General features: G+C 41.2%; 1 protein-coding gene across 1 annotated transcript in view; it reads left to right on the top strand.

Annotated features, from left to right (window-relative positions):
• Nucleotides 1-2,086: 2,086 nt before the first annotated feature.
• The window catches only part of LOC122560273 (E3 ubiquitin-protein ligase Itchy-like), a 113,452-nt gene continuing 109,157 nt past the window's right edge, over nt 2,087-6,381 (top strand). Inside the window, exon 1 of the mRNA XM_043710807.1 lies at nt 2,087-2,194. The gene's annotated coding sequence lies outside the window, so the exon portion shown is untranslated. The remainder of the gene's footprint in view (nt 2,195-6,381) is intronic.

The raw sequence follows: 6,381 nt of genomic DNA, 5'->3' as shown, positions 1-6,381 counted from the left end.
GATGAGCTGGAAGGTTTGTTTTCTGACGTTTTGTCACCATACTAGGTAACATCATCAGTGAAACTCTGGTGAAGCGCTGGTGGTATGGCCCGCTTTTTATTTATGTGTTTAGGTTACCTTTGCTTGGTGACATCATTTCCTGCAGTGATGTCATTTCCTGTTCTTTTTCTCAAAGGGTGCTAAATGGAATCCAAGTTGATGTGTTTGTTGATAGAGTTTCAATTGGAATGCTATGCTTCTCGGAATTCTCGTACGTGTCTCTGTTTGGCTTGTCCTAGGATGGATGTGTTGTCCCATTTGAAGTGGTGTCCTTCCTCATCTGTATGTAAAGATATTAGTGAGAGTGGGTCATGTATTTTTGTGGCTGGTTGATGTTCATGTATCCTGGTGGCTAGTTTTCAGCCTGTTTGTCCAAAGTAGTGTTTGTTACAGTTCTTGCAAGGTATTTTGCAAATTATATTAGTTTTGCTTGTTGTCTGTATAGTTCAAGTTCATTAGCTGCTGCTTTATTGTGTTGGTGGGCTTGTGGGCTACCGTGATGCCAAGAGGTCCTGAATAGTCTGGCAGTCATTTCCGAGATGTCCTTGATGTAGGGGAGAGTGGCAAGGGTTTCTGGACACGCTTTGTCTGCTTGTTTGGGTTTGTGGCTGAGAAATCGATGGTCTGTGTTTATTGGCTACTCGTTCTTTTTGAAAAGACTGTACAGATGATTTTCCTCTGCTCTTCATAGTTTCTCTGTGCTGCAGTGTGTGGTGGCTTGTTGAAATAATGTTCCAATGCAGCTTCGTTTGTGGATGTTAGGATGATTGCTTCTGTAATTCAGTATTTGGTCCATATGTGTTATTTACCTGTAGATGCTGGTTTAAAGATCCCCATTGGATGTTCGCTCTACTGTCACATGTAGGAATGGCAGTTTGTTGCTGTTTTCCTCCTTAGTGAAACTCACGGGTCTTGAAGGTTTCCTCTAATTTGTTTCATTTTAGTGATGACAAAGATGTCATCCATGTAGCGGACCCAGAGAAAAGACAACAAACTCACAGAAGAAACCCAGCAAACAATCAGCCAGTCACATCAACATTAAGAAGGAAAAAGAAACACTTTGCCCATAGCGTTCAGGGATGTGTAAGTTAGGCGCATTAGTCAGGGGTAAATATAGGATAATAGGATAAATATAGGATAATAGTGGTTTACTCTTCAAAGTGTCAGTGTGGACTTGTTGGGTCGAAGGGCCTGTTTCCACACTGTAGGGATTCTATGATTCTAATGACTAGTCCTTCTAACTGCTTTCCTTTCTTGTGTATTGTGTATTCAGATGAAATATCTGAAAACAAACCTTCCAGCTCAGCGAGCGAACTTACATGCACATTTTTAAAAAAATTCAAATTACAACACCTGCCTGGCAGGATTCACACCTGAGTTTCCAGAAATTACCTTGGTTTCTGGATCAAGATTGGGATACAGACAGTCTCTAACCTCACCTTTAAAACATTATCTAAACTGAGATGTCACCTTTTGTTCATACCGATAAAACCTTAAGTTATTTTGGTACTTTGACTTGAAAGAAGTTTTGGGATTTTCATATTAATCAATCAAAACCTGCAGCCCCATTCCAAGACCTAACAGCAATCTAGGTTTGTTCAATACATCGCATCAGTTGCATGACACTTTGATGTTTTACGATAATTCGTGTATCCTGTGATGTTGCTCCATTAGCTAGCTGACGGAGTAGCAGCGCTCAAAAAGCTGGTGCTTCCAAATAAACCTGTTGGTAATTTTTAACTTTGTCCACGCCAGTACCTCCACATCTGGATTAATAGTTTAGGCAGAATACCAAAGCTTTTCTGAATTTGGAATTGGTAGGCTTTTAAAAATAATTGGGAGGGTGCAGCACAGCGCAGTGACTTGTTGGGGCTCTCCTTCCGAAGAGCGGAACACCTTGGTGCTGACCCACCCACGTGCGCACTCTGCCCCACCTTGGCAACATCTCCGGGGCTGATTGGCATCCGCGCTAACCAATCAGAACACGCCGGTGAAACAGGTGGGATCCATGACGTCGGCGGCCAATGGGTGCGGAGCGGGGGTGGGTGAGAGTGGGTCACGTGAGCAGGCGCTGCAAGATGGCGGCCGCGTTGGAGGCGTCGGCGGTGGAGAAGAGCCCGCGGTTGTCCTTTTGAAGCGGGCCTGGCCGCATTTGGTAAGGAAACGTTCTCAGTTTCCCGTTCTCGTTGGAATGTATTTTTTTCGTGGGGGACATGTAAGGAAGGCGGCGGTTGGGGACCCCTCCCCCTGCTTGGGCTGGGGGGGAAGGGGGTTGGGGTTGCCCGATGTTGTGGGAGAGCAGTCAGTTTGTCTCACTCCCTCACTCACCGGGGCCTCCTGTGGTTTCCACCCTCTCTTCTCCCCGTCTGTCTGTTGAGGCAGGCCGCTTCACTGTCTATTTGAGAGGTTCAAGTGGCCCACCGACTTGCGAGTTTTTTCTTTAGTTTAAATTGTCCAAATGTGGGAAATGTGTGACCAAGGAAACTTCTGGTCTCCCCTCCTTTGGAAGGACGGGCTTTTTAACACCGAGACTCTGATGTAGTCTTCCTACCAGATTTAAAGGTCGGTTTGTACTTGTACCTGATCAACTCCCCAGGTCCAGGACATTTTATTATGACAGTTTTAAGGAGGTAGTTGTTTCAGGTCCTCCCTAGTTCCATTCGAGAGGTTAGTGTTCAAAGTTCAGTGGCTGGGCTTTGACTGTTCTGACGTATTGCTTATAAGTCTCTTTTGAGATTGGTGGAATGATTTTGGATGGTGTTGAATTTTTTTTGGTACTAATCCAACTGTTTTACCATAACGTCATAAGGAAAGGAGCAGGAGGTTGTCAGTCCGCCCTTTTGGCAAGGTTCTGACTGATTTGATTATGGCCTTACATCCAGTTTTCTGCCTGACAGAATAAAGAACAAAGAAAATTTACAGCCCACGAACAGGTCCTTTGGCCCTCCGGCCCTCCAAGCCTGAGCTGATCCAAATGTACGGTTTAAACCTGTCGGTCAATTCCTAAGCATCTGTGTCCCTCTGCTCCCCATCTACTCGTGCATCTGTCCAGATGCATCTTAAATGAATCTACCGTGCCTGCCTCTACCACCTCTGCTGGAAACGTGTTCCAAACGCCCACCACCCTCTGTGTGAAGTACTTACCACGTGTATCCCCCTTAAACTTTCCACCTCTCACTTTGAAAGCATGACCTCTCGTTATTGAATCCTTCACCCTGGGAAAAAGCTTATCTCTAACCACCCTGTCTATACCCTTCATGATTTTGTAGATCCCAATTACCTTATTTATCAGTGTACTTCAGTATATGCAGTGATGTTCAATTCTGGTCTCCCTACTATAGAAAAGATGTTGTGAAACTTGAAAGTGTTCAGGGAAGGCTTATAAGGATGTTGCCAGGATTGGGTGGGGAGAGCGATTTGAGGTGTAGGGAGAGGCTGCATAGGCTGGGGCTTTATTCCCCGGAGTGTCGGAGGCTGAGAGATGACTTTACAGAGGATCATGGATAGGGTGAATAGGGGCATGAATAGGGAAAGATATTTTCGCCAGGGTAGGGGAATCCAAAACTAGAGGGCATAGGTTTAAGGTGAGGAGAAAGATTTCAAAGGGATCGAAGGGGCAACTTCTTCATGCAGAAGCTGGTGCATGTATGGAATGAGTTGCCAGAGGTGGTGCAACTACAAACGTGGAAAATTCATCTAGATGGGTACGTGAATAGGAAGAGTTTAGTGGGATATGGGGCAAATGCTGGCACATTAGACTAGATCAGTTTAGGATACCTGATTTGTCTTGAACCAGTTGGATTTAGGGGTCTCTTTCTGTGTTATATAAGGCTGCCTGTATGACTCAATATTGATTTATGTAGAACAGAATTCCAGAAAGTAAAGGCGCTCAGAAGAAATTCGGCATGCTGTGTTAAATGGGAAACCCTTCATTTTTAAACAATTCTCCTAGTTATAGATTTTTTCCATGAGAGGACACAAACTTCAGCATCAACCCTGTCAAATCCCTTCAGAATCCTGTAAATTTCAACAAGATTACTTCTCATTTTTCTAAACTCCTATGAATATAGGCCACCCTGTTCAAGTATTCCTCAAGGCAAACTGTTTGATCTTAGGAGTCAGCCTAGTGTTTCTCCTCTGAACTCCATTCATTGTAAGTATATCTCTTAAGGATGGAGTCCAAAGCTGTATATAGTTCAAGTGTGGTCACATCAATGCCCATTAAGTTGTAGCAAACCGTCCTGACCTTTACCCTCCACTCCCATTGCAAGTAATTAAAATCAATTATTTATCTCACTGTGTGAAACTTAATTATGAAGGAAGTAAATAACTACGTATTGCAGTAGTAAACCGACACTATCATGCAGTTTTGTTTAACCTTTTAATATTTTCACTTTACTGAAAGCAACATCGAAGGAAATGTGACCTTGCACGGAATAAACCACCGCTGTACAAGATTATTATTTCTACTTGAGGCTACGTTTGCTTTTGTTAGTTACAGTAGGAAAGAGAAACCAGCATTTATATAGTTCTTCTCATCCTCAGGATGTCTCAAAATGCTTTATAGCCAATGAGTGTGTTTTTGAAATATAATTACTGGTTTGTAGACATATATGGCAGTCAATTTAAAAGGACCCAAATAGCAAATGAGATAAATAAGGTGTTTTGTTTTGGTTGTGTCATTTCAGAGATCAGAGCTGATAAAGGCACTGTGAAAGCTTGACTGATCACAAACTGAACCAATTTAGCATCTCACTTACAAGACAAAATGCTTAATTTTATTATGCTATTTCAATAAACTTGATTGATTTATTCCATTTTATTTCATTAGTTCTTGAATCTGTAGTTATTGATGTAAGATTATTTTTTTTTAAACTCACATGTTGACTTGTTAAGTCAAGTAATGTTTAGTCCTTCATCTCTGGACAGAAACCATGACTTCTCAACTTTACATTGTGATGGGACGCATTTATTAACAGTGCATCGAAGTGAGCATAATGTTATATTTGTGCATCAAGATACATTATTGTGTATTTAAAAACTGCAATGAATACTTGCAACTGCTGATTTCAGTTTTGAAGTTGATCTTATTATTTTTATCTGTTAGCATATAATCAGCATGTCTACAACCTGTATGAACGTTTGAAAAAAAGTACAAAATTTTCTTGTAAGCTTTCCTAATGACAGTGTAGTTTCACAGTCTCCTTTTACCTGGTGGAACATAAGAGGACCATTTCTTCCACTTCTATCTGTCTTGGACAAGATATTTGATTCTGCTCAGTGTTTCTTTCCACCGGCACATTGTGGTTTTCCCCAGTTGATGTTTATATTTGATGTTTATAAGTGTAACAGACTTGTTTTGCCTTTGGATTTTATCTGTGGTGGGCGCATCCTTTTGTGCTGTGTTAGGTGTTTAACTTAACTTTGTAGCCTGCGAGCAAATCCAGGACCTGCCTACAGACTGGCTTCCACCTATTGTCCTGCCTGTCTTGTGTGGCCCTATCCTGAATGCTGTTCTACCAACAAAGTTGTAGGGACATAACATGCAAACTTTCCCACCATGTTAAAGGGCTATCCCAAAGGAAGGAATTGCAGACTTTCTTGTACAAGGTTCAGTTTGGGGCTCTGCAAGCAATACAAGATGATTCAGTTTACAAGCCTATTGGACTTTAAAAGATATTGGCTTAACTTTAACAACTGACCTATTGACATGTTACAATTGCCACACACTCTCCTAAGAGTAAAGCTCAAACAAATCTGCATTATCTGTCTGAACCTTGAGATGCAAAATTACCTTGGGGGTAGTACTTTTTGTTTTCCTAATCGTGAGGGTGTGTGTTCAATAACAAATCAAGGAAATTCAATAATATCATAAAATATAAATGCAAAACTTCAAAGGGCATGATTGTTTCATTCTAAAGTGGATTAAATCCTTAGAGCAAGAATCACTCATACTTATTGTTATCTATAAATATGTTTGAGATATTTTTGTTCAGTCTACTAGCTGTTTTGGTGGCCAACAAGGTGTCAGCCCCTTAAGTCAAACCATGTTATACGAACCACAGTTCCGTTGTAGTCATATGTGGCATCTCAGATGTCATTATGCAGCTTTATTCAATGACATTTTCCCATGTTGCCTTGTCTTTATTCTGGTGAATCTCCATTATGCTCCTAAAACATTTTACTTTTTATTACGGAGCTCCCAAAACTGAAATTTATTACGTTATCATACGGTGTATGAATTCATTCTGCTACTTTAATATTGTGCAATTATTTTAAAGTCTCATTCTATGGGTCATATTTATGTTATCTAATATGCCAATTTTCACTTCCAAGAGTTAT

This window comes from Chiloscyllium plagiosum, chromosome 20 (assembly GCF_004010195.1).
Source record: "Chiloscyllium plagiosum isolate BGI_BamShark_2017 chromosome 20, ASM401019v2, whole genome shotgun sequence".
Taxonomy (NCBI): Eukaryota; Metazoa; Chordata; class Chondrichthyes; order Orectolobiformes; family Hemiscylliidae; genus Chiloscyllium; species Chiloscyllium plagiosum.
This window is presented reverse-complemented; position numbering and strand designations above follow the sequence as displayed.